General features: G+C 52.5%; 1 protein-coding gene and 1 non-coding gene across 4 annotated transcripts in view; both read right to left on the bottom strand.

The window, feature by feature from the left end:
• The window catches only part of Traf3 (TNF receptor associated factor 3), a 79,249-nt gene that overhangs the window by 39,735 nt on the left and 16,020 nt on the right, over positions 1 to 23,494 (bottom strand). For 2 of the 3 annotated variants that reach the window (XM_063241226.1, XM_063241224.1), the window contains exon 2: positions 5,962 to 6,092. The exons of the other annotated variant lie outside the window; for it this stretch is intronic. The gene's annotated coding sequence lies outside the window, so the exon portion shown is untranslated. The remainder of the gene's footprint in view (positions 1 to 5,961; positions 6,093 to 23,494) is intronic. 3 annotated transcript variants of the gene reach the window in all.
• On the bottom strand, positions 4,251 to 4,352 carry LOC111754937 (small nucleolar RNA U13). The gene has a single exon (XR_002789604.1). It is a non-coding gene; the product is annotated as a small nucleolar RNA U13 (small nucleolar RNA).

Raw genomic sequence — 23,494 nt, forward strand, 5'->3', positions numbered from 1 at the left:
GTGTACCGCAGAGGAGCCTCCAGGTCAGCTACCTACACCAGCTCACAGCGCTCATGTACTTCCGGGCCACTCCCCTCACTGAGAAGTAATAAAATCTGGGTTTGGCCCTGGGTCGAGGCCTTTGCTCCTGTGGCCACTCTCCTGACTGACCTTAGGACACCCCCAGGCTCCAATCTGTATTCTCGCCATGGGCTGCACTGGGAGTGGTAGATTGGAAGTAACTCACTGGAATTCCAGTAACTTTTCAACGGGACTACAGATATAAACTTCCTGAACTGAGCTAAGGACCAGGACAGGCTCCCGATACCCCTGTGTAGATGAGAAACCTCAACACATTTGCTGCCCCCGACAGGATGCATTTCCAAGTGGTACTGTGGCCAGCCTCAAGAGTCCACCTTCATTACTAGGACATCTGCTACCAAACAATGCCGGCAGCAACAGATGGACATTCAGTGATCTGCATGGTAAGGCTCACTCAAGATTGACCATTAAGGGGCTGGGGATTTAGCTCAGCGGCATAAGCGCCTGCCTTGCAAGCAGGCAGTCATAAATTCAATCCCTGGTACCGATAAAAACAAAAAAGACAAAAAAAAAAAAAAAAAAAAGATTGACCATTAAATCAAACTTGCTATGTGAACTTTCAAATTATTGTGAAAAGACTATTTAATGCTCATGAGGCCGAGGCAGGAGGGTTGCAAGGTAAGGCCTGCCTGGGCAACTTAGAACCTGTGTCAACGTAACATGACACGGACTAGGGATGCAGCTCAGTGACAGAACACTTGCCTAGCACACTCAAGGTCCAAAGGTCAGCTCCCAGCACTACCAAGACAAACTAAACCAAATGAAATCAAAACAATCACCAGTCCAGCTCCCTCCCTGAGGAGCTGAGGAATGAGGCTAATGGCAGTTAGTATTTGCCCAAAATCAGAGTCACCAGGATCTCAAAGATCAGCAGTCCCTCTGTGACTATGACCACAGAATCCTCAATCACTCAGAAACCTGTTATTTCAAACTCTGCACATTAACGAGGCCCAGAACACCAGGCAAAATGCACATCTCAAAATCCTAAACAGCCACGCTGCTTCACGGGCGCCCAGCTGGGCTCCGAACTGTCCTGAACTTTGCAGGGACAAACCGGGCTCCGTGCACGCTCAGGATGGAGCCAGCCTGGGCACAGCAAGGTGCCCTGGACAGAGCAACGGGAGGGAAATCGAGGCCTTCCTGACCTCAAGGAAGGGACCGAGACGGCGGCAAGGCTGAAGTTTCTCATATCATGGGAATGACTACCTGCTTGGTTTCCACTACTCAGACACAAGTGCCAAGGAGAGACATCAGCCAGGTGTGGGCGGCAGAAGGGGCTCGGCTAGTGAGGGGGTCACAGCTGCCCCACTGCTAGGGCACCAACACCGCTGCGGGGGCGCAGGTGCATTGGGGCTGCGCAGCACGGGTCCCTCTGCTGTTGTTCTGGACATTGTGATGAGCCTCCCTGAGGTCACAGGCACTCCACGGTGGGTCACACACCCATCATCAGGCAGGCATTTCATCCTTCAAACATAAAACTCAGACCTGTGTTCCAGAGAGATCGGTCTCAGAAGTCTGGTGAGACGCTTCTGTGAACCGAACAGTCTTCACGCTTCACAAGTCCTCCAAGACAAATCCACTTCTTTGAGGTGCCCCCTCATTACCAGGACCGACCTCCCTCCAGGGACTCTGCTGATCGGGTTATTTTGACTTAGATGTGGATACAGATGTGACCCTTCCAGGCCACCGCGAAATTTTCATCTAACTAGCCTTTCAAACAAACTCTACTCTGCAATGCTGGCTTCTGCTTAATACAGTTATGATTCACTGCAGTTTGCTCAGTGAATTGATACAATTCTGGGGGGGATACTTGATACAATTTTTTAATGCACTGTCAAATCTCTTTGGTTGCCCCCAAATACTGATCAATATTTTGAACATAGAATATGCTACAGTCAACATTCTTTGCATAAGCAAAAAGGCAACATTAATACAGTTTTTTGTTAAAAAATTGTGAAGTGAATCTTTGAAGATAGATTAGACAGTGCTATGAGCAACTCCAGAGAAGACTCAGTGTGCCCGGCAGCCCGGTGTAAGGGATCAGCTCCAGGCACACACGTGACCAGTGTGCACAGTGACCAGTACTGCCTTGCACAAAGCAGCTGGCTCCATCTCAGATGCTGGCCAGGACCAAGGGCCCCGAGAAGTACTGAGAGAAAATGAACTCGGGAACAGCAGAGGACGCTGAGAGGCTTCATCAGTCTGCACAGCGACCTCCTTCTCCTCGATCTCTACTCTTGAGCAGGCAGCACCCCTCACCTGAACCCCTGACCACACGTGTGCTCCTCTCTGTGAGGGAAAGCACAGGGAAGAGCCATGCAAGAAAGCAGCCACATGACACAGATCGTGCATCCTGCACATGACACAGGTCATCTGTAGATGTGTCCAACAGGGAACACTGTCTGTCCTGTGTGATTTCTACCTCTTGGAGAAGACAGAAAAACAGAAGCAACCAATAATTTGAAAAACAGAGGCAGGGCGTGGTGGCACATACTTGTAATCCCAGCACTCGGGAGGCTGAGACAGGAAGATCACTGCGAGTTCAGGGTCAGCCTGGGCAACATAAGTGAGTCCAAGCCCAGCCTGAAGTGTACTGTGAAACCCTGTCTCAAAAAGACCTAGAAAAAGAAAAGCTGTGTGCTGGTGCTAGAGAGATCTGGTGATTCAATCTGCAAACATCCGAACAAGTTCCGAACAGGGAAGGGACGGTGCTCACAAATCACCCAGCTGCCCCTGCTCCCCAGTGCGCATCTGGGTGCCTCGAGGCAGCCACCTGCAGGGCAGGGCCCGGGGAGGCACAGAGCCACCGGGCCCTTGTGTATCACCCCAGAGGGAGGAGCCACACGCGGAACAGACAGGAGAGGAAGGACCCTCAACTGTGCCGCTCCAACGGAGGCAGAAACGACCTGCTTTCCCTAAGCCTCAGATCTTTACATTAAAACACAGATAAAAACAACAAGAAAATCGAAAGTTTGCAAAGTGGAGTGGTACTGAATCCTAATTCAAATCTCACTTCACAAATTCCACAGGAGAAACCCCACTGCAACCCTGGGAGCCAAGCATGCTGGTGCACGGTGCCTCAGCATTAAGTAACATTTCAAAATTATCCTTACTGAAGGTGACCCAGGAGCTGTTCTGAAACACCTCCTACACTGGAAGCCTTATTCTAAGTCAATGCCACGGACAGAATTCCAGATGAGCAAATCCGAAAGTGGGAAACAGTCTGTCTGACAAGATTCAGAGCTACAGGACGGACGCTGGGACAGACACCGATGGCAGGGTCAGACCTGCTAGAACCCTACCAGACTGGGCAATGAAACCATGGAGATTGTGGTGACCTTCTAAGTGGAGGAAGACCGCTGTGCTCTGGGCCTGGGCCTCAAGCTGGGGTCAAAGGTCAGCCAAGGCAGGGCAGCAGGTGTGGGCGAAGGTGAGGCCGTGCCACACGAGGGCGCTGGTGGGGACAGCATCCTACCTGCAGAAGGCAGAAAGCAGTCTCTTCTGGCACACCTGAACTGGCCCAACCCTTCCTCCACAGACACGTGCCTGCTGAGTTTGGGGGCACAATCTCCATGCCACATGGCACTTACTCAGAAATGCTGGTACCCCGAAGATGACACCCTGAAATCTCATGTTGAGGCGCACAGTGCCTGTGTGAAGGTTGAGCTGAAGGTCATGGGGAACACCTGAGAAGCAGCTTCAGGCCAGGGTCCCCGCCTCCCCTTCCCCCATAAAGTGGTGAGCAGGAACCAGAATCCTCTTCCTCAAGGCCAATCAGGAAACCCCTGACCCTGTCTGACACATGGCCCCAAGGAAGGCTGGCCACACGGGGAGGCTGTGGGGACCTGGTAGAAGGGTCCAGAGGGGTCAGCCCAGCCTGCGGCCCACCCACCGCACCTCAGCAAGGAAAGCAACTTCGCTGGCTTCCATTCTGCAGCCCCCAGGGCACGGAGCTTCGTTGGTTGATGGTTGGTGGAGTCAACCAGCACGTGGGTCCCGCTATCCCACCTTTTGTTACACAACTGTCACCCACCACCCTGACAAGGTAGGAAAGTGTCGCCCTTCTGTGCATTTTTAACACAACCAGGCCCAGCTAATTTGCATTTTTAATATATACCATCCTCCTTTTTTAATATAACTTCTATTTCTCTATAGAGCATTTTTTTTCACATCAGATGGGTAACGTGCCGAGGTCGTAACAAGGTTCAAAGGAGGCACATGTCATGCATGGAGCATGAGCACCCAATCATCACGCTTATGAACCTGAGGATCTATAGAGCATTTTTAATGAGCTCACGCTACTGGACTCACTTCCGGCGTCTCAGGGTCTCCTAACTCCAGAGCCTGTTTCCCAAGAGCAGGGACAGGGCGCTGCCTCCTCAGCAGAATGCATGTCCTGACCCAGGCCTGGCACAGCCCCAACTGTGTCACTGACCCCAGGGCACCTCGCATAGGTGCCTGTGGGCTGAAGTGGGCAGGTGCTTGAGTGAGGCTGCGTTCCTGCCTGCCCGGTCTGGACGCATAGGGTCTCGGGCATGTTGCTCATGCCAAGCTGAATCTTTCATCTGTTTATCTGTTGAGTAAGCTAGGAGTCCAAAATGTCCTAACAGTAGTGACACCGTACACCTGAGGGTATACTAAAACACCAAACTGACCCTGCAATTGGATGGATTTTATGATGTTCAAATTATCTCAAAGTAACTAAAACATAAACTTCCAAAGTGATTATTAAGAAAGTGCTAACTTACTCCTCTTATCTCTAGCAAAAACAATGTCTAATCACAGTAAATGAAGACCCTGCTCTCGTAGCCGGCTACACAACAAATCCCAAATGCACTTTGCTATGCCCCGGCTTCCAAGCCAGGGCTCTGGACACAGTGCCATGGGGAGGACAGGTTCACTCCACAGGGTCCTGGCCTCGCCCCACAAGGCCTCTCATTCACACCTGAGCATGGTATTGGCTTTCCGCAAAGCACGGATCCCCAAAGAGAAGCCAAAGCCAGGCTGAGGACCTAGCTCACAGGTCACAGCACCACGGGGCCAGGCCGCAGTCCAGGGTCACAGCCTGGACACGACACCGCCCCTACCCTGCATCCAAATCCCGTAAGAAGAATGTGCGGCTAGCAAGGGAGCCATCGCCGCAGCCTCCTGGGTAAGCAATCTGCTGCCCTAAGTGAATTCCACAATAAAATCTCACCTTCCTCCAACACCGGAAAATTAAAAGCCAGGCCTACCTGGAATCCAGCTAGAAAATCGATGTGCATCTCAACCCGTGGGCTAACATTGTACTGACGTGTAATCAAAAGTCAGAAGGTGTAAGCCGCAGGACTGCAGCTAAGCATCCCCTCCTGTGCAAGGACAGGGTCATGATGCAGTGCACAGCGCAGCTCAGGTGCACTGGCTAAGCCACAGCGCCCAGGTTTCCCTATGTACCCCAGACTACAGTGGCCAGGGCTACCAAGCTTGTGGCTTGGAGTGCACAGCCCATGCCCTCTATGCCCCCTAGGGATGCCTCCAGCACCCTAGGAAAAGCTCAATACTGAGCCCCAAAACAAAGTGGGGAAGGCTGGATTTAAAACCCAAGTGGAGAGCCCCAGGCAGAGGCCCACCTCAGGACAGGCGCCTCTTCTTTGCTTTTCTTTTCCAGCACTGGGGACTGGGCCCAGATGCGCTTGACCACTGAGCTGCACCCCCAGCCCTCTGCATTTTTATTTTGAGACAGGATCTGAGTTTCTAACTTGCCCAATCTGGGCTTGAACTTACAGTCACCCTGCCTCAGCTACTAGGGCACTGGGGCTGTAGGCGTGTGTCAGCCTGCCTGGCTAGGACAGGCCTTCCTGTGACAAAAGGAAGACAAGAACCAGTGAACTGAAAGCAAACCTCGTCTGCAGAAAAGTGATCCTCAGGAGAGCAGGACGCCAGGAGCCAGGTTCCTGATCCCAGATCTGGCTCTGGCCTGCTGTGGGGCTTTAACCAAAAGGGATAACTTCTTTGGGCCTCAGTTTCCTCATCTGTAAAATAAAGGAGTAGAATTAGACAAAGGCTCTTAGCTGAGGGCTGCAGGTGCATGACAGCCAGGTCCCCAGCCAGGTGCCCACTGAAGAGCGCCCGGAAGCCCCACCTGCCTTCCCAGTCAAAGTCTGGCCCCATGCCACCGAGTCTCACAACAGTGTGAGGACACTCTCCCGGCACCCGGCCCTCCTCCTCCTCTCAGGAGACACTGTCCTGGCCTCCAGCACTGTCAGTGAGGCTCCAAGCCTTGACCTCAGTCCATCCAGTGCTATCACAACTACAACACAGAGCTGGGCACCATGGTGTGAACCTGTAACCCCAGCTACTCAAGAGGCTGAGACAGAAGGATCCCAAGTTCGAGGCCAGCCTGGGTGATTTAGCAAAACCCTGACTCTAGATAAAAACCAAAGGGAGCAGGGCTGGCTTTAGTCCAGCGGTTCCTTCGAGTCTGGCTACCCAACTGCCTGGGCCGATTGGTCCAGTGGTTCGAGACCCTCAGGCGCTCTCCAGTTCTTTTTTTTTTTTTTTTTTTTTTTTTTTGTCTTTTTCATTTTTATTGGTACCGGGGATCGAACTCACGACCACCTGCTTGCAAGGCAGGCGCTTATGCCGCTGAGCTAAATCCCCAGCCCCTCTCCAGTCCTTTAAAAAAAAAACAAAAGGGAGCTTAGCTTAGCTCAGGGCAGAGCACTTGCCAAACCCGTGCCAGGCTCTGGGTTCAACCTTTGGCGCTGCACAATAAAAGCATGGGGGACTGGTTTCAAAACAGCAGTGCTAACGGACTTCCAACAAAAAAACTGTCCAGCCTTCCACAACCAAGATCACAGGTCCTCGCTTACAGGTCTGTGACACTGACACTCCGGACGAGGTCTTTCCAACCTGGGCCTCCTTCCCTACTCAGAACCAACTACCACGGCTTCCCAGAGTCGCTCCTGGAGGCTTGGGCAGCTCTTAGGACAGCTGGACGCTCTCCCAGACCACATGGGCACACTAGAGGGACACGCAGAGGCCCCCCACTCCCCACGCTCACTGCCTGAGGTGGCTGCACCTTACACATGAAGCCAAAAGCCATCTCCCAGCCACAGCCAGTGGCCAGGAGTCAGACAGATGTCACCACAGGGAGAACTGTGCTGAATGGCCCACTGCAGTACCAAGAGGAAGGACGTGCTTTGCATGGAAAGCTGAGTTTATTTACGCTAATCATGGATGCAGGCTCTCAGCTGGGAAGTCTCACTTAAAATGCCAGAAGGTTCAGAGCCCATTCACAAGCTTCTCAGAATGCATGCGGTTGCCATAGTAACCCCAACATTCTATTTCTTAGTATGGGAACATGTCAAATTACCACCCATAACGCGTTTAATGCAGTTTGGGGTCACTATTCATAGCAAAATAAGCGAGTTCAGCTCTCAGGCTCCCTCTGGGACAAAAGAAGAGGACCAGCTGGAGGTGGCGCCCAGCTTGCCCTCAGGCATGAAGCGCCCACGCTGGAAATGCTCACCTAAGGCACAAGGAGGCCCTGGGAACCAGACGGGTTCACCTGCTGCTTTGCCTGCCAGGCAGAGCGCCTCACGGCACCGCAACCAAACTGTCACTGGGTAAACAGAGCAAGTACATTAAAACGCCAATCTGCACCTCTGAAATCTGAGAAAAGCAAAGGAAAATACAGCAACCACGCTCTTCTAAGAACATCTTCAGTCCTTCATTTAGAGGGCATCTGCCCATCTAAACAAGATGATTCTGCAGAGGCCACAATTATCCTCGAGAAGAAATAGAGTCATATTTCTTCAGTTCAGGAAAGATCTGCTTAATCATAATTCTTCGCTTTGACTCAGGATATTCACAGGCATCTGAAATGCAGGCAGCATTCTGGAAGCCCCATATTTCCATGCAATCCACCATCTGAACACAGAGACGAAAACCAAGCTGCCAGGCACGAGCGCTGCGGCATCCCAGGCTCCGCATCCCGGGGAGCTCGCTGCACCAGGGCCCCAGGGGCTGCCACTGCTGCAGGACGTGCTGCACTGGCCACGGCATCCACGGAGCCCTGCATGCTAATCACTGCACTGCAGGGCCGGGATGGCGGCACCTCCATCGTGCCCTCTTTCCCACGGCAGGCGGCAGGCGGCAGCATGAGGGGTGCGAGTGGCTGCGTCTGGGGTGGGCTCCATGCTCACAGGGACTCTAGCTGCCTCTGCATTGCGTATTTCTCAAAGCTACCAACCTCAGGAGAGAGGTACGGGGAGGGATCCCCAGCAGGGGAAGCAGCCTTCAGAATCACAGAGGGCTTTCAAGGCTCTTAAAAACTGCCAGGGACTCCTTCAGGTATTTCTGGATCTCCAACCTGCTTCCTAGAGGTGTCTAGCTGTGGTTTCCCCGGCAGCTGTGATGCTGCCTTGCTGGCCAGGTGCTGAGATGGACGGAACATGCATCACAGCAGGACATTCCATCCTCAGCCCTCACCCTCTCTAGGAGAATCCTGCATCTCCTGTTTAACTCCAAGCCCCGCTGCAGCGTCCTGGGCATGAAACCACAGCTTCCGCAACAGAAATGCATGATCTGCAAGCACTTCCAGCTCCCAGGAGGGGGCAATCACCAGGGCACTCACCGGCTGTCTTCCTGGAACCAAAGGGTCATGATGCCGCCAGGACACCTGGCCACATGAGCCGGTCACCAAAAGAGACTTCATTCATTCATTCACCATACCTAGGAGCACGGACCACATGACCCGTGTAAAAAGGTAAACGCTTAAGGGAGAGGTCAAGTCGTGGTAGGCACAGGCCTCCAGGAGCAGAAGTGAAGAACAAAGTGTCCAGGCAGAAGGATGATGACCATGGTGGGGCTCGGACAGTGTTCTTTGAGGAAGGGACATCTGATGGGCCATGATGAACCAAGGCAGCACGAGAGGAAGGGTCCTCAAGAACCTGTACCATCCCTGATGGGCACGAAGGATCCTTGGCAAATGCATGTGCTCTGTCTGTGGTGTGGGCCCAGCTCACCCTGAAGTGCCCTAAACAGGCACCTGGGCCCCGCTGTACCCCACCCTCCCTCAACAGGTACAGCTGCCTCTGAGACCGGGCCCTGGGGTGTGGCTGACCGTGTAGCCTGTGTCTGGCTGTGTTTTATCCCACCCTCCACTGGGGCTGGCCCAGCACTGAGCGGGCGCGGGTGCGGGAACCAGAAGCAGTAGCAGCAGAAGCAAGCATTGTCCCTTAACAGGGACCCAGCACACAAGCGGCCCCTCAGGCTGCCTGCTCCACCCCTCAGGCTCTCCTCCAGAACTACCAAGGGCTCCCCTCCCACAGGGAGCGAGGCCGTGTCTGCGGCTGTGTTCCCAGAAGACCCCTTACGACACCCCAAAGTGGACACAGGGCTGCCTGCCTCTGCATGCCAGCGCTCACCATGCATCACTGTGCTGTTCCAGGGGTCACTGACGCCCAAGGAAAAGACTGCGCCGCTCACAGGTGTGGATGACATGGGAACCGCAGCCTCCCTGCCCTACCTCTGTGTCCAGGTGCACGTGCATCCCACACCAGTGGGCACGGTGGTCTCATCACAGCCTGAGAGTCACACTTCACAGTGCTCATGGTGACAGACGGGTCTGGTAATGCCTCTTGGCACTGGCCGCACGGCTGCAGCTCAGGCAGCCCGGACGCAGCGCGGCGCAGACTCTCGCCCGGCAGGGAGAGCCAGTGACACGCGGCGATGTGCGGAGGAGGAACAGAGGCAGCTCGAGGAAATTTTCCTTTTCCCGGCTGTGCTTTATAGACTCACTAGAGCAGTTTAAAAGCCTCCCAGGAACTTTTATCAGACGCCACTGGACAAACGCAAGTGCCACTCTGGGCACTCCCCACAGAATTTCCCGAGAACCCGGCCTTTCAAGTCAGATCAAGGCTGTTTCTCCGGCAGCTTTGTCCTGCTGGCCACGCAGTGGAGTACGGCAGCCGACATCCCCGCTGGGCCATGCCCTGTGCCTCATGGAAGGTGCCTAGAGAGAGTGCCCGCAGCTGCTGGGAGCTCAGATAGAGGAGCAGCGGGCACAGGGGGCGGGCCTGGGGGTCTGCGGGAAGACCTGGGGAGCCCATGACCCTCCAAGTCTTTCAGCACCTGGAAGTCAGGACTGAGAAGGGTTGGTGCCAGGGCAGCTGAGGGGCAGCAAGACACCAGCCAAGCAGTACCTGCTGCTGCCCTCAGCTAGGGGCGCCTCTGGGGGCCATGCAAGCCTTGGGCAAAGGCAGGAAGGCCTGGGCACCTGGCCTGCAGACCTGGCAGAGCTGATCTGATGCCCAGCAGATGGAGACCACCAAAGGCTCCTCCCGCACACGCTGTCCTGGAAGTGAGATGCCACTGCTAACAACTCCAGCCACAAGGCTCCAGGCGCTTCTCCAGCTCAACCCCGATACACAAGGAGACCCCACGGGCTCAGGTGCCTGGAATGACCAAGGCAAAGCGAGCCTCTTTATTAAATAGCAGTAACGATGTTAATAATCCAACTCAGGCAAATTAGCCAGCATCATTAATGTACTTTATATGGATTGGATACAAATTATGGAAACGGTCCCTGCAGGCTTCATTTGGACACTCAGCAAGACGCAGAGGAGCTCCAGCACTCTGCTAAGGTACCTCGCACTTCAAACCACAACCCAGTTACCAAATGAGCGTGCAAAGCTGCAGGGCACCAGTAGCTGGCCCCAGGCAGCTCTCACTCTCAGAGCTGCTGGCACTGAAGAACAAAGGCGGTCCCTGAGAGGAAGTGGGGGGCAGAGAATAAAAAGAAAAAATGTAGGGCCAAATTCAGTTGGCTTGGACACTCGGGCTCTTCCCCCAACCCCACGGGAGTCTTCTCGGGTAAGAACACTTTGCAACGCTCAGGTGCCACTTGGTCGCTAGGAAGAGGAAAATTCTGGCTGCTTCTCTCGGCCACACAGGGTCCCCAGGGGCTTCAAACAAAAAACAGGAAGTCGCTGGATCCCCAGAAAGGTCAAACAAGCTGCAGTTACAAACGGGAAGCCGGACAGCAGGTCACTGCAGGGCTGAGAGCCTCCTGCGGACGGGCGTCCCCTGGCGGATGACAGGGATGGGACGGCTGCATTGGGCCTGGCACCTGCTCACTGCTGCCCTAGGCTCCAGCCAGACCGCAGCGCCTGCCTCACAGGAGGAGCCTTGCAAACACACGGTGGGATGGGACAGGATGGGAGATCAGGGCCACATATGTCCAGAGGGCACAGAGCCAGCATGGCAGTGGACACACTGACACCACCGCATGGGGCAAAAGGTAACCAGCACGACAATCTCGGTACAATTCCTCCTCGCTGGAGAGCAGACACAGTCGGGCCAAACCCAGTCAACAAGATGTAGGTGCACCAACCAACTAAAAGACATACCAAACAACAGGAAAATGCTACCGTGAGAAATTTTTCCTATGCCCAAAAAGGGTTAATGTGGGCCACACCTTCCAAAACCCTTAAAGAAGCTTCTCCCTGCTCAGAACAGTTCACAAATGATCTGGTAGTTTCCCTTCCCAAAAATCACAGAGCTTTTTGTTGTTGTCTCTATTGAGAACCGAACTCAGGCTCTTTGCACTCAGCTATATCGGGAGCCCCCCTTTTTTTTTTTCTTTTTCCTTTTTATCGGTACCAGGGATTGAACCCACGACTGCCTGCTTGCAAGGCAGGCAGGCGCTTATGCCGCTGAGCTAAATCCCCAGCCCGGGAGCCCTTTTTTATTTTTTAATTCTGAGGCAAGGTCTCACTAAGTCACAAAGTCGCTCAGGCTGGCCTCAAACTTGCAGTCCTCCTGCCTCGGCCTCCTAAAGTGGTGGGATTACAAGTGTGCTCCACCATGCCCAGCAGAGTGTAATAATTAAGGAAAAAGTCTATTTTAACTTCAGTGATAAATATAAGTGATGTACATAAGTAAATATTTACCCTTTAAAAGTGGGGAAGAACCATCATTATGGATCCTATCAGTGCCCCTCCCCCAAAAAATACTTGACTGATTTTTCTGTACTACAAAATAAATAAGAGCACTCCGATTGTTTAAGACTCAGAAATTTTAAGCACCTAGAGGTAAAAACAACAACAAATCATTAACTCAACACAAAACTCCTAAGAACACTCTGAGCCAATCCATAACACTAACCACTGACAGCTAATACAAGCTACACCCCCAAACCTAACAAAACCCCCACTGTGACCTCTCAGAGAGCACTAACCTTGGCACATCTCTGTGCCCAATCCACGCATCGGCACGATCACGAGAATCACGACGACTCACAATCCTTGGTGAGTCAGCCCGGCACGCGCGGTGCTTTTCACAGTGGGAAACTTCCGGGGACCCACAAGTGCGGCCTGCTCTCAGTGAATTACCAGAAACTACAGATGAGCAGATACCTCTGCTAACTGAACCAAAATCAAGAAAGGAAACTGCTCTAGACACACACATTTTCGGCCTGGTGGAGCTAATTTTTAGTGTCGCTAAACTTCTTATTACTCAGACTGATAAATCCATGACTTAAACACAAAATAAAGAAACTCTGCACGTTGACCACAGCGGTCATTAAACACTGACTCTGACACTCGTCATCTGCTACCTGTATAACTGACCCGGGTCAAAACTCAAGAGGGACAGCTTCATGTCTGGTGAACCCCAGAGGAAGGGACAAGAGTTGAATTTTCCACAACGATGGTATCATACGAAGTGCTCATGAGGCCTTTGCACTGTGTTTCACCACAAAGAACAAACAAACAAACAAAACTGCGGAGAGCCTTACAGTAGTGCATCCGCTTACATCTTCCCTCATGCTGCCAGGCACGGTGGCAAATGCCCGTAGCTCAGCCGCCCGAGAGCTTGCGGAGGAGGACCACGAGTTTGAAGCCCACCTACATGATGCAGGGAGATCGTCTCCAAACAAAAATAAAAGCGGTCAAGGATGGAGCTCAGCGGTGGAATATCTTTGGGTTTACTCCTCCGTACTTCAAAAACAAAACAAATCAAAAAGAAAAGAAAGTACTCACATTTCCCTCAGTGTTCACCAGTAAAAAAAGATAGTTAAGCAATTCAAACATCTCCTATTGAACTTTAAAAAAAACACCTCGGTCTCTGAAAGATCCCATCTGGAAACCGACCCGGTTTATACACACAGCAGATGCAAACATTCTCAGTTCCATAATCTATCAACATGGAGAAATCAAACACTGCTAATTCCACGAACTTCAGATAGCTGCAGCAAACACAAAGCCACCAGGTGGGTTTTACTTTATAAGTTGGTCCCCAAAAGGGGTAATTGTAAAACACAAGAGGAAGTCTCTTTTTAACCTTGTTAAATAAACTATCTGCAAAGATTAACCACAAAGCCCTGGGTGATGCCCCCATCCTGGCAGTGCAGCTCAGGGGGTAGTGAGGCCCAGGGCACGTCCTGCGGAAGGCCATGCAGCAGGAAGTCTGCTCACAGCTCCTCAACGCAGGCTGAGAGAGACCAGGCTCAGCCGTCCTGCCGGAAGCTACAGACTCCTCTGCCAGCCGGAGCCTGGAAGTGCGTTTGTGCACGCACATGACAGCCATGAGCAAATGAATTCTAAATTAAAAGAATCTTGAGTACACATTTTCAGATGAGAGTTAACATGTTCTGTGTCATTTTTAAAGAGCACAGAGGACTTCAGGAGTAATATCAATAACTACCACTTCAGAAACACACTTGTTCACCTCACCTCTTTTCAAAAGTTTACAGTACACACACTTAAACACATCTGAACCTCACCACTTCACCTCCTAACTTAAAAGGAGCAGACTTGCCCACAACCTGACAATTAAACGTTTTCCAAAAGGGCGGAGTCACATCAGAAAACTGCTAAACGTTTACATTTTTTGGTCTCTTTCCTTTTTTATCGGTACCGGGGATCAAACTCACGACTGCCTGCTTACAAGGCAGGCGCTTATGCCGCTGAGCTAAATCCCCAGCCCTAAACGTTTACATTTTAAAGGTTTCTATCCACATCAACAATCTATCTTGCACACATTAAAATCGAACGATTCTTACTGTACTGAAAAAGTCAGGAAACCGCACTGTCTCGGAGGAATCTGTGCCCCACGCAGCCCCCAGGTCGGTGCCTGCTCACAGAGGGCAGCAGAGTCAGACAACAGCCATCCCAAGTGGGACCCTGCATGTGGTCCAGGACGAGCGTCCTGAGATCCCAGGAAAGCTGCATCCTACATCACGGGTGCACCTCATGTGCCATAGCCAAACCCCCAATGCCTGCCTGGAACGGCTGCCCCTGCTGGGCATCTCGTCTGAGGGCCACAGGGGTGACAGGGAAAGGCCAGCGCCTGCCAGCACGGCCCCTGCAGTGTCACCGGAGTCCCGACTGCCTGTCTCCCACTGGGGAGGGCAGGACTGAGTTCTCCTCCTTCGCACCCCCAGCCCCAACACAGGGCCCAGCACACGTGTGGAGACAGCTACAGTCCATTCTCCACAATCCTGGACCCAAAAAGGCTCCTCAGTCATGCAGCAGCGTCCCCCGATGTGAGGCACCGGCACAGGTCACTGCTGCCCCACTGGGTGAGAACACATTTCGATGTGCGTGTGACCAGGTGTTCCCAGGATGCTCCACGACGCACAGTATGTCCATGGCTCTGTCCCAAAGCACAAGAATTCTAACTCCACACCCTACGGCCCAGCAGCTGTAGCAGGTCTGCATCCTGCAGCTAAGATGCAGCGGGGGATGCATCGTCCATCGGCCAGCAGGCAGCAGTGTGATCCGGAGGACATCTGCGAAGACGGGTTCGCCTGACTGGCCAGATGCTGGGACTCCAGCCCCTGCCTGGGTGGAGAAGAAAAGACGACCGGGGCAGGGAAGGCAAAGGAAGGCCCTGATAGCCACGAGGGCAGGGCAGGGCAGGGCAGGGCAGCCTCAGAGCTGCTGGACGCCACATGCTGGGGCCTGCTGCGGGCGGCATTGCGGGGGGCAGCGCTCACCCCAAGACCTGGCTGCAGTACAGGGAGGTGGCAGGCACCTGGGCTGCAGACGGATGACATCGAGGGATTGGAAGACAGCATTTTGAAAAAATTTTGTTTTATACTGGGTACTAAAACCAGGGCCTTCACACTGAGCTACATCCCCAGTGCTTTTTACAGCAGACAGGGTCTTTTGTTTTTTGGTTTTATATATTTATTTATTTTTGGTACTGGGGTTTGAACTCAGAACCTCAGTCTTAAGTCTCTTACTTGTCGGGACTGGGACTGAACTTGCAGTTCAGTCCCTTGGTTCAGCCTCCCTGGTTCAGCTGGGGTTGCGGGCTAAAATTATTCTCTTAATTGACAAAGAGCACCTACACACTGAGGGGTGTGGTGTTTTGGTACACGGATACACAGAGACTAAGCTATTTAACATATCAATCGCCTTGCCTTTCCTTGCATATGAAGGAAACACTGTGGTCTACTCTTCCGGCAAGCTCAAGAATACGTTTCTATCACTGACCATGATGGTGGATGTGTCTGAACAATAGGATGCTACTGAAACATGCCAGGTGCAGAAGGACGACCACACGACGTCACTCACACACAGACTCTCTGAAGTCAAACTCAGAGGCAGGGGCTCCCTTAGGCTAAGGACCTGTGGGCCGCAGAGTGCAGCATCAGGATCAGGTACAGCAGGAATAGGAGGAAAGGACCCCGACTGACCGGCCGTGCAGAGGAACTATGAACACCCCCAGACTCACCTTGTGCGTGCTGGCCGAGGGGCAGCACTTTAACCTCCCCACCCGTTGCCCTGCTCACAGCTCCTGCCTCTACCAGGACAGGAGCCTGCTCGGGAAGCGGCTCAGCAACACCGAGCCACACGGAAAGAAAACGTGGCCCGAGTGCCACACAGGAGCCAGCACGGACCACCGAGTCACCCCCGACCGCTGAACATCAACTCCCCAGCCACCCTGCCAGCCCCGACTGGACACAGATGGACCGGGCCAGCGGCAGGCGGCACCACAGCCCCCACCCACCCTGGAAGGAAGGGGCTGCAAGGAGGGGCGGGGGTACTTGGAGCAACTGCAGAGGCTCGACCTGGGGAGACGACATGGGCACGTGAACCTCACACCCTGTGAGATTAAACGCTCATGTGGGTGAGAGGCACAGACTACCATGACGAAGTGGCTTCTCAAACGCTTCCAGAGTACCCCAAAGGAGCCCAGGAAGCAGCTCAGGCCCGTGAAGTCCTCTAGTCCATCTTAACTTGGACTGGGTTTACTTCGAGCTCCAAAACACACTCCTGGCCCCTCCTCACCGGTACTCCAGGCCTTGGGAAGCAGCAGCTTGGCTCGACTGGGGTTCAGGGCCACTGCTATGCAGGGTGGAGGCTCACTATCTACCCTGCCACTGCCACTGCCTCCTCAGAGCCCCGGCCTCCACCTTCCAGTGCCCAGGCAGCGCCCAAGTAGCTGGCACACACAGGCACCTCCTCCGGGTTCCCCACCACCTGCCACACCTCCATGCTCCTGTCTAAGACCAATACAGACCTGCTTGACATCCAGCATCTCCTGCCTCCCACACCACTACCCCACTGCTGGGGACCCCAGGCTGGCACTCCCCAGGGGATCCAAGGGGCAGCTCTGGATGCAGGGCCACACAAGCGAGCGTCCTGTCTCTGCATCCCAGCTCAGGCAACGGCACGAATGCTCAGCGCACAGTGGCTGCCCCTGCTCGCACGCCCCCACCCCCATGCTTCAGCAAGGGCCACAGTCCTCCTGCAATGGCAGTTCCCACTCCAGCCCTTCCCCTGCTACCTGCTCGGTGGTCTCCTCCTGGCCTCCAGACTGTGCTCCTCTGCCCAGATGCTGTTTCCATCCTCTGAAGCCCTCCTTCGGGTCCCCACTCAATGCTGCCTGCCAGAAAGACCTGCACTGGCACAGGCATGGGCACAGGCTTGGCCCTGGCCCTCGCCATGAAGCCAGGTCCCCTCTCTCTGCTGGCCCCTGCCCTAGCTGGTCCAGCTGCCAGACAGCCAGTTCCTACACACTGGGCCAGAGCTCAGCTCCTCACAGAGCTAAGTCAACTTTCATTCTGTTCACAGACCTGACTCTACAACCTTATTCTGTTGTTAAAATGAGACATTGGCTCATCCATTCAGTAAGTTCACAGGAGTCCACAGGCCCTGCACAGCGAAGCAAGCTCATGGGTTCACAGAGGCCAGTCCAGCTCTGGGTGCCTCCTCACAGTTCTGTGTGTGGCCCAGAGAGGGCAGGAAATGGCCTCCTCGCCCAGCGCTGGAGAAGGGAATCAAACACTGACACAATACTGCACAATCACCCGCGCTCTTAGGAAGTCACTCTGTCCAGCAGACAGGAGAGTCCCTCAGTGTTGAAAATGTTAATAGCTATACCAAAATCAAAGCCATGCACAAACAGGAAACATTATCCAATCTACATTATTTAGCACAATATAAAATCTTACCAACATGTAATCGCTATGAACAATTATCAATAAGATTTAGAATGTTCTTTTCCACACTAAGTCTTCAAATCCTGGTGCACGGTTTACAATGAGCAGCAATGTGAGCCACTGCGGCCAGCGCCTGGCTCCGCCTGGGTGGTGACCCACTAAGGAGGAGAAAAGTGTTCACCATCCAAATGAAAAAAGCAAGTTACATTTTTCAGAAACTGATAAAATGATCCTAACCGTATATGAAAATGGAATGCCTTCAGAAGAGGAAAAAAACCAAAACAAAAAAAACGTGAAAACTTGGACTCACAATTTCCCATTTTAAACTTAACAACCGCAATCAAAACAACACTGACAGAGACATACAAGTCGGCAGGGCTAGAATCTGGAAATAAGCCTGGCTTTTATGGTTGATTTGTTTCTTGTGCCAAATTAATTTTTGATTAGGATACTAATACCATTCATTGGAGAAATAATAATCTTTCCAACAAATGGACAATTGAATATCCACATGAAAAAATAGAACCATATCCTCAAAACAAAAAGACCAAATAATACACTGGACTCCATCAAGGCCAAAAACTTTTTCCTGTGGTCCCCAAAGCCCCATGATGACTCTCAGAGTCAGAGAAAGCACTGGCAGGCCCTGAATCTGAGGAAGAAATCGTATTGAGCAAATGAAGGGAACTCATTCAGTAATGAAGAGTCGAACAATCCAATGTTAATGAGCAAATGATTTGAACCTTTTTCTCGTGAAGACAGGTCCAGCAGTCAATAAACACACTAGATGGTCAATGTCAAAAGTCACCTGGAGAACACAAATCGAACTGGCAGTGGGAGGCCACTTCATACCCACTGACGTCCAGGTGAAGACTCAGACAAAGGAACTCTTCTCCAGTGCTGATGCTGATGAAAAATGGGTACGCCACTCTTGAAAAGCCATCAGCGGGCCAGGGATTTAGCTCAGCAGTAAAAAGCACCTACCTGGGAAGCTCAAGGTCCTGCATTCAATCCCCAGTACAAAAAAAAAAGCAATCAGGTCCCTCAAAATGTTTAACAGAGTTGTCACGTGTCCTAGTACATAAACAACAGAACATAACGGTACATTCACACAAAAACTTAGAGAGGACTGCTCTTAACAGCATTGGTCCCCATGCCCCTGAAGAAGAACAACTCCAGCTACCACCTGTGACTGTATCAACAGAATGCGGTACCACTGCACAATGGAATATTATTTGCCTATGAAAAAGAACGAAGCCATGATACATGCGACAGGCTGCACCTGGAAACTCGATGTGAAGGAAATCAGTCACACAGTCCACGCGCCGTGGCACTCACGTGTGTGACATTTCCAGACGTGGTTACCCAGCAGGCACAGAGTGGATTAGCGCTTGCCCAGGCCGGCGGCAGGGAGAGTAGGAAGTACAGCTAATGACTAACAGCTTCTTTGGGGAAAACGAAAATATTCTGAAATCAGTGGTTTGTTGCAAAACCCCTGATCATACCGAAAACCAGTGAATTGTACACTATGAAATGGTGAATATTTTTGAGGGAAACAAGGTCTCACTTTGCAAGAACTCACTCTGCAGCCCAGCTTTGAACTTGCAGCGCTCCTCCTGCCTCAGCCTCCCTGGTGCCGGGATTACAGGTGTGCACCTCCACGCCTGGCTGAAATGGTGAATTTTATAGTTAACTATGCCTCAAAGTTACTGTTTTAAAAAGCAAATTACTAATTTCCGGTATTACAAAAAGTAGAAGTAATCACATGGAGTATTCCAACTTCATAAGCAGAAACCAGGTGTGGTGGTGCAAGCCTGTAATCCCAGCACTACGGGGGGCTGAGGGAGGAGGAGCCCAAATTTGAGTCTAGCGTGGGCAATTTAGCAAGACACTGTCTCAAGATAAAAATATAACAGGGCTGGGAGTGCTATGCAGCATGAAGGCCCTGAATTCCATCCCTGATACTGCAAAAAAGAAAATACCCAGAAGCCTCAAGGTCCGTTCCAGCACTTAGTTCAGTGAGCCCCAAGTTCTGCACCTAAGCAATCAGCCAACAGAGAATGCCAACAGGGAAGCGGGGAAAGTCCTGTCTACGTGGAACACAGACTTTTTTTGGTCTGCACTCCCTACATAAAGCAGCAAGGTGACCCCTTCCTTGGCAGTCACCTGGCAGCAGGGCATCCCTGGACCTGGCTCAGTGGGAGAGAGGACCCGCTGCCGCCGTCCTTCCCGGAGAGGGGCCGACTGTGAGAAGAGGGTCTACAGCCCCGTCTGATCACTTTTTGACTTGCCTATTAAGAAGATTTTCCTGTGACGGAAAGGGCACCACCTTTTTAGTTTAAAAGTAGTTTTGTTTGTTCATGTACTGGGACTCGAACTCATAACCTTGAGCTTGCCAGGCAGGCACAGTGCCACTAAGCTATGTCCCCAGCCCAAAAGTAGTTCTCAAAAGTAAGAGTTACTCAAGTATGCTCCTGTTGTCATAAAAACGCCTAAGAAGGACCAGGGATGTACCTCAGTGGCACAGCACCTGCCTGGCAAGCTCGAGGTCATGATTCAACCCCCAGTACGAAAAAAAAAAAAAAGCCTAAGATTGGGTTCCCAGGAGAGGTGAATGAAAGATACACATCACACCAGCCACAATGCCAAGGCGAGGGTGGCACCTGAATCTTCTGGACATGGAGAACACGAACTCTCTGGCTTCCTTCTTGAGATGCGCAGAAGGTGCTGAGATTCTCACAGCTCCATCGCACAAATGAGCCCCCACGGGGGGTTGGGGGGCAGGTGGGCCTCGCAGGGTGTGAAGGGAGGCCCCTCCCAAGTCCAGGACTCAGCTCCCCACCCACTTGAGGCTATGAACATTTGGTCCCACCAAAGGCTGCTGCTGCTGCATTACAGGCTGCAGCAACTCGGGGTATCCTGGGGAGAACCCCAAGAGACGGGGCCTGTGGGGGCCCAGGGCTGGCCAGCAGCCTCTGCAGCCAACCGTGGCTCATGAGCAACACTCAATGGAGAGGATTCTCCTGGGAGAGGCGCTCGAACCTTGACCTCTGCAGGACATCAGGCAGCTGAGGCTCCAGCCAGGGAGGCCGTAGAGGTCGGAGCATCCCGCCAGCTCAGAGGATCAGGCCAGACGGCACAGCTGGCTGGACAGGGAGCCACAGCAGAGGTCACTGGCACTGACCCTACGCCCTTCATCCAGGTATGCTGCACTGTGCCGTAAGACACAGCATGTGCAGCATGCACGACCTGGTTCTCACACACATTCCAAGTACACACTGAGAAGATTCGGCCTACACCATGGTATTGGCAGTGTGGGAAAACCTTTTTCCGGTTTCTTCCAGTACTGGGGATTGAACCCAGGACCTCTCCCTGAACAACATTCACAGCCCCTTTTATTTTTTGAGACAGGCTCTCACTAAGTAGTCTAGGCTGGGCTTAAACTTGGGATCCCCCTGATTCAGCCTCCCAGTGCTGGGACTATTGGTAAGCCCTCATTTGTTCTTTCCTGTGCTGTCGCAGGGCAGACATGCTCAGAGTCAGGACCTGTCTTCCCAGCTTTCTCCAGAGAAAGGTTCCACCCTGGGGATGACCACACCTGGGTGTCTGGGAGCCTTTTCCTTGGCCAGCTCTGAAAGCACAGGTGGTGGCCTGGCAGGTTCAGGCCCAGCCCCAGCCTGAGTTTCTCTAGGCAGAAGAGGCTTACCTGGTGCACTCAGCTGTCCACAGAGCAGCTTTTCTCTGTGCTCTCAGAGACTGTGGAGATGGGAGCTCATGCCAACCTGAACCCAGGAGTCCCAACCAGCAGACCAGGGCCTGAAGGGCAGCAGAATCCCTGCAGGCAAGCAGCCTGCAGTCCGGAGGCTGCATCTCAAATAAAGTGGTGCTTCCCGCCTGTGGTCCTGACTATCCACCCGTAATCACGGCAGCCTTCTCCAAAGAGTCTGTGGCTCCCCGCCCCAGGTCCAAACGTGCGCCTGGCAGGATGGTGGCCGGGAGTCCAACTTCCTCCGAACTGCCCCCAAGAGCCACCTGTTTTTGTTTTGCACAGCCTCCATGAGACATTTGACTTTTGGATGTTTTTTGCTAGTTTTTGTCATCTCTGTAAAGCATTCCCTGATCCTTTCAGCCCAGAGCCAGCAAACTTCCTTCAGGAGGGCCCTAGAGAGCAGACTGCAGCCTCACAAGCCCAGCACCAGGCATGTACCATGGATTCTTTCTCCTTTGCTTATTTTCACAACCCTTCAAAAACTTAAACCAGGCATGGTGGCGTACACCTGTAATCCCTGCACTCGGGAGGCTGAGGCAGGAGCATCACTGCAAATTCAAGGCCAGGCAGGGCAACAGGTGAACTCAAAGCCAGCCTGAACTGCACAGTGAGATCCTGTCTCAAAAAGAAAAAAACAAAGACAATAAAATAAAAATGTAAGCATCACTCCTAGACCCATGTCGGACGAATGCTGGGACTCCCACGAGGGGCTCCAAGCCCACCGCACTCACCTCTGTACTGTCACCAACACTTTTCTCCTCTCCTGCTCCAGCCTCACAGTTCACCTGTCCACTGGTCCCTTCTAGCCCTACCCTACATCGCAGGAGATGATGCATCCTTGAAGGAAGAGCAGCCTGTTTCTGTCCCCAAATTCCCGCCTGGATGACACCAACACCAACACTGATACAACACTCTGTTCACTTCTCTTTCAAATGGGCCACTTAAAAATGTTTATCCTGAATGTTAAATTGCCATTTAAGCATTTTCCAGCTCAAGCAGCAAGAGACCCTGACCGTAAAGAAGCAGGTTTCTGGGTGCCTCTTAAACACATGGCAACGGGAGCTGGATGCAGCAAACTGCTTTAGTCTGATCTCAACTTCTCAACTTCCAAGCTAACAGAAGCTTCGTTCCGGTCCACACGTTCCTGCCTTTATGTCTCTATCCTGAGATCTTACTATGAAGTTCCACAGCAAGCCTCACTCGGTGGACATCACTTTTCAGGAAGTAGACAAGTTTAGAAAGAGACCCTGATCAACCTTAAACCGAAATTGAGGCAGCAGCTGAGATCCGCCCAGAAGTAGCCAGCAGGTCTGGCCGTGGGAGGGTGAAGTCTCCCTTCCCAGGGAAAGGAGCCGGCGCGGTGCAATCTCCCTGCTTCAGGTCCAGCGGGTCTCCCCCAAGACCTCTGGGACCAAGGGAGGCATCCATGCCCCTGAGCTAAATCCTAAACCCCAAAAGCTTTTACTTTTTCTTTTTTTGGTACTAGGGATCGAACTCACAACCTTGAGCTTGCCAGGCAGGCGCTTACACCACTGAGCTAAAACCTGGCCCTTTTTATGTTATCTCAGTGTTTAACTGACTCCAATTTTTTTTTCTGTTGGTACTCACACTTGCCAGGCAGGCATTTATGCCACTGAGCTAAACCGCCAGCCCCTCATTTAGCTTTATGTATTTATTTTCGGCTTTGAGACAGCATCTCGCTTTGCAGTAATTCAGGGTGGCCTTTAACTATGTATCCTAGGCTGGCCTCCAACTCATGGTGACCCCCCTGCCTCAGCCTCCCAAATGCTGGGATTACAGAGTGTGCCACCATACTCAGCTGCCTGCTCATTCTCCACATAGAAACTTCAGCATCAGTCTGTGCCATGTCAAGGCCAAGAGGCCTTTCATGCCTTGCCCAACCAAAACAGACACAGCAGTACCCAGGCAGGAACACCTTGACCACACCCATGCCTTTTTCCAGAGCCACGTGGAGACTTCCTGTGCCGTGGACGTGGCCCAGAGACTACAGAGCACATGATCGCTCTGCCTCGATTTCCTTCAGTGCTGGTCTGCGTTGCAGGGTAACTGTGCCAATACCACGCTCACAGCTCCATGTCCTTCTCTGTCCCTCCCTGCCACCACTCCCCAAAAGCTTTCCAACAGAACAGCACCAGCACGCAGCAGTCTGGTCTGCTCTTGGAGCCAGGGCGGACTCTGGACAGCCA

This window comes from Cavia porcellus, unplaced genomic scaffold, assembly GCF_034190915.1.
Source record: "Cavia porcellus strain 051 isolate PalLab524CR breed Dunkin Hartley unplaced genomic scaffold, mCavPor4.1 scaffold_31, whole genome shotgun sequence".
NCBI classification, from domain to species: Eukaryota; Metazoa; Chordata; class Mammalia; order Rodentia; family Caviidae; genus Cavia; species Cavia porcellus.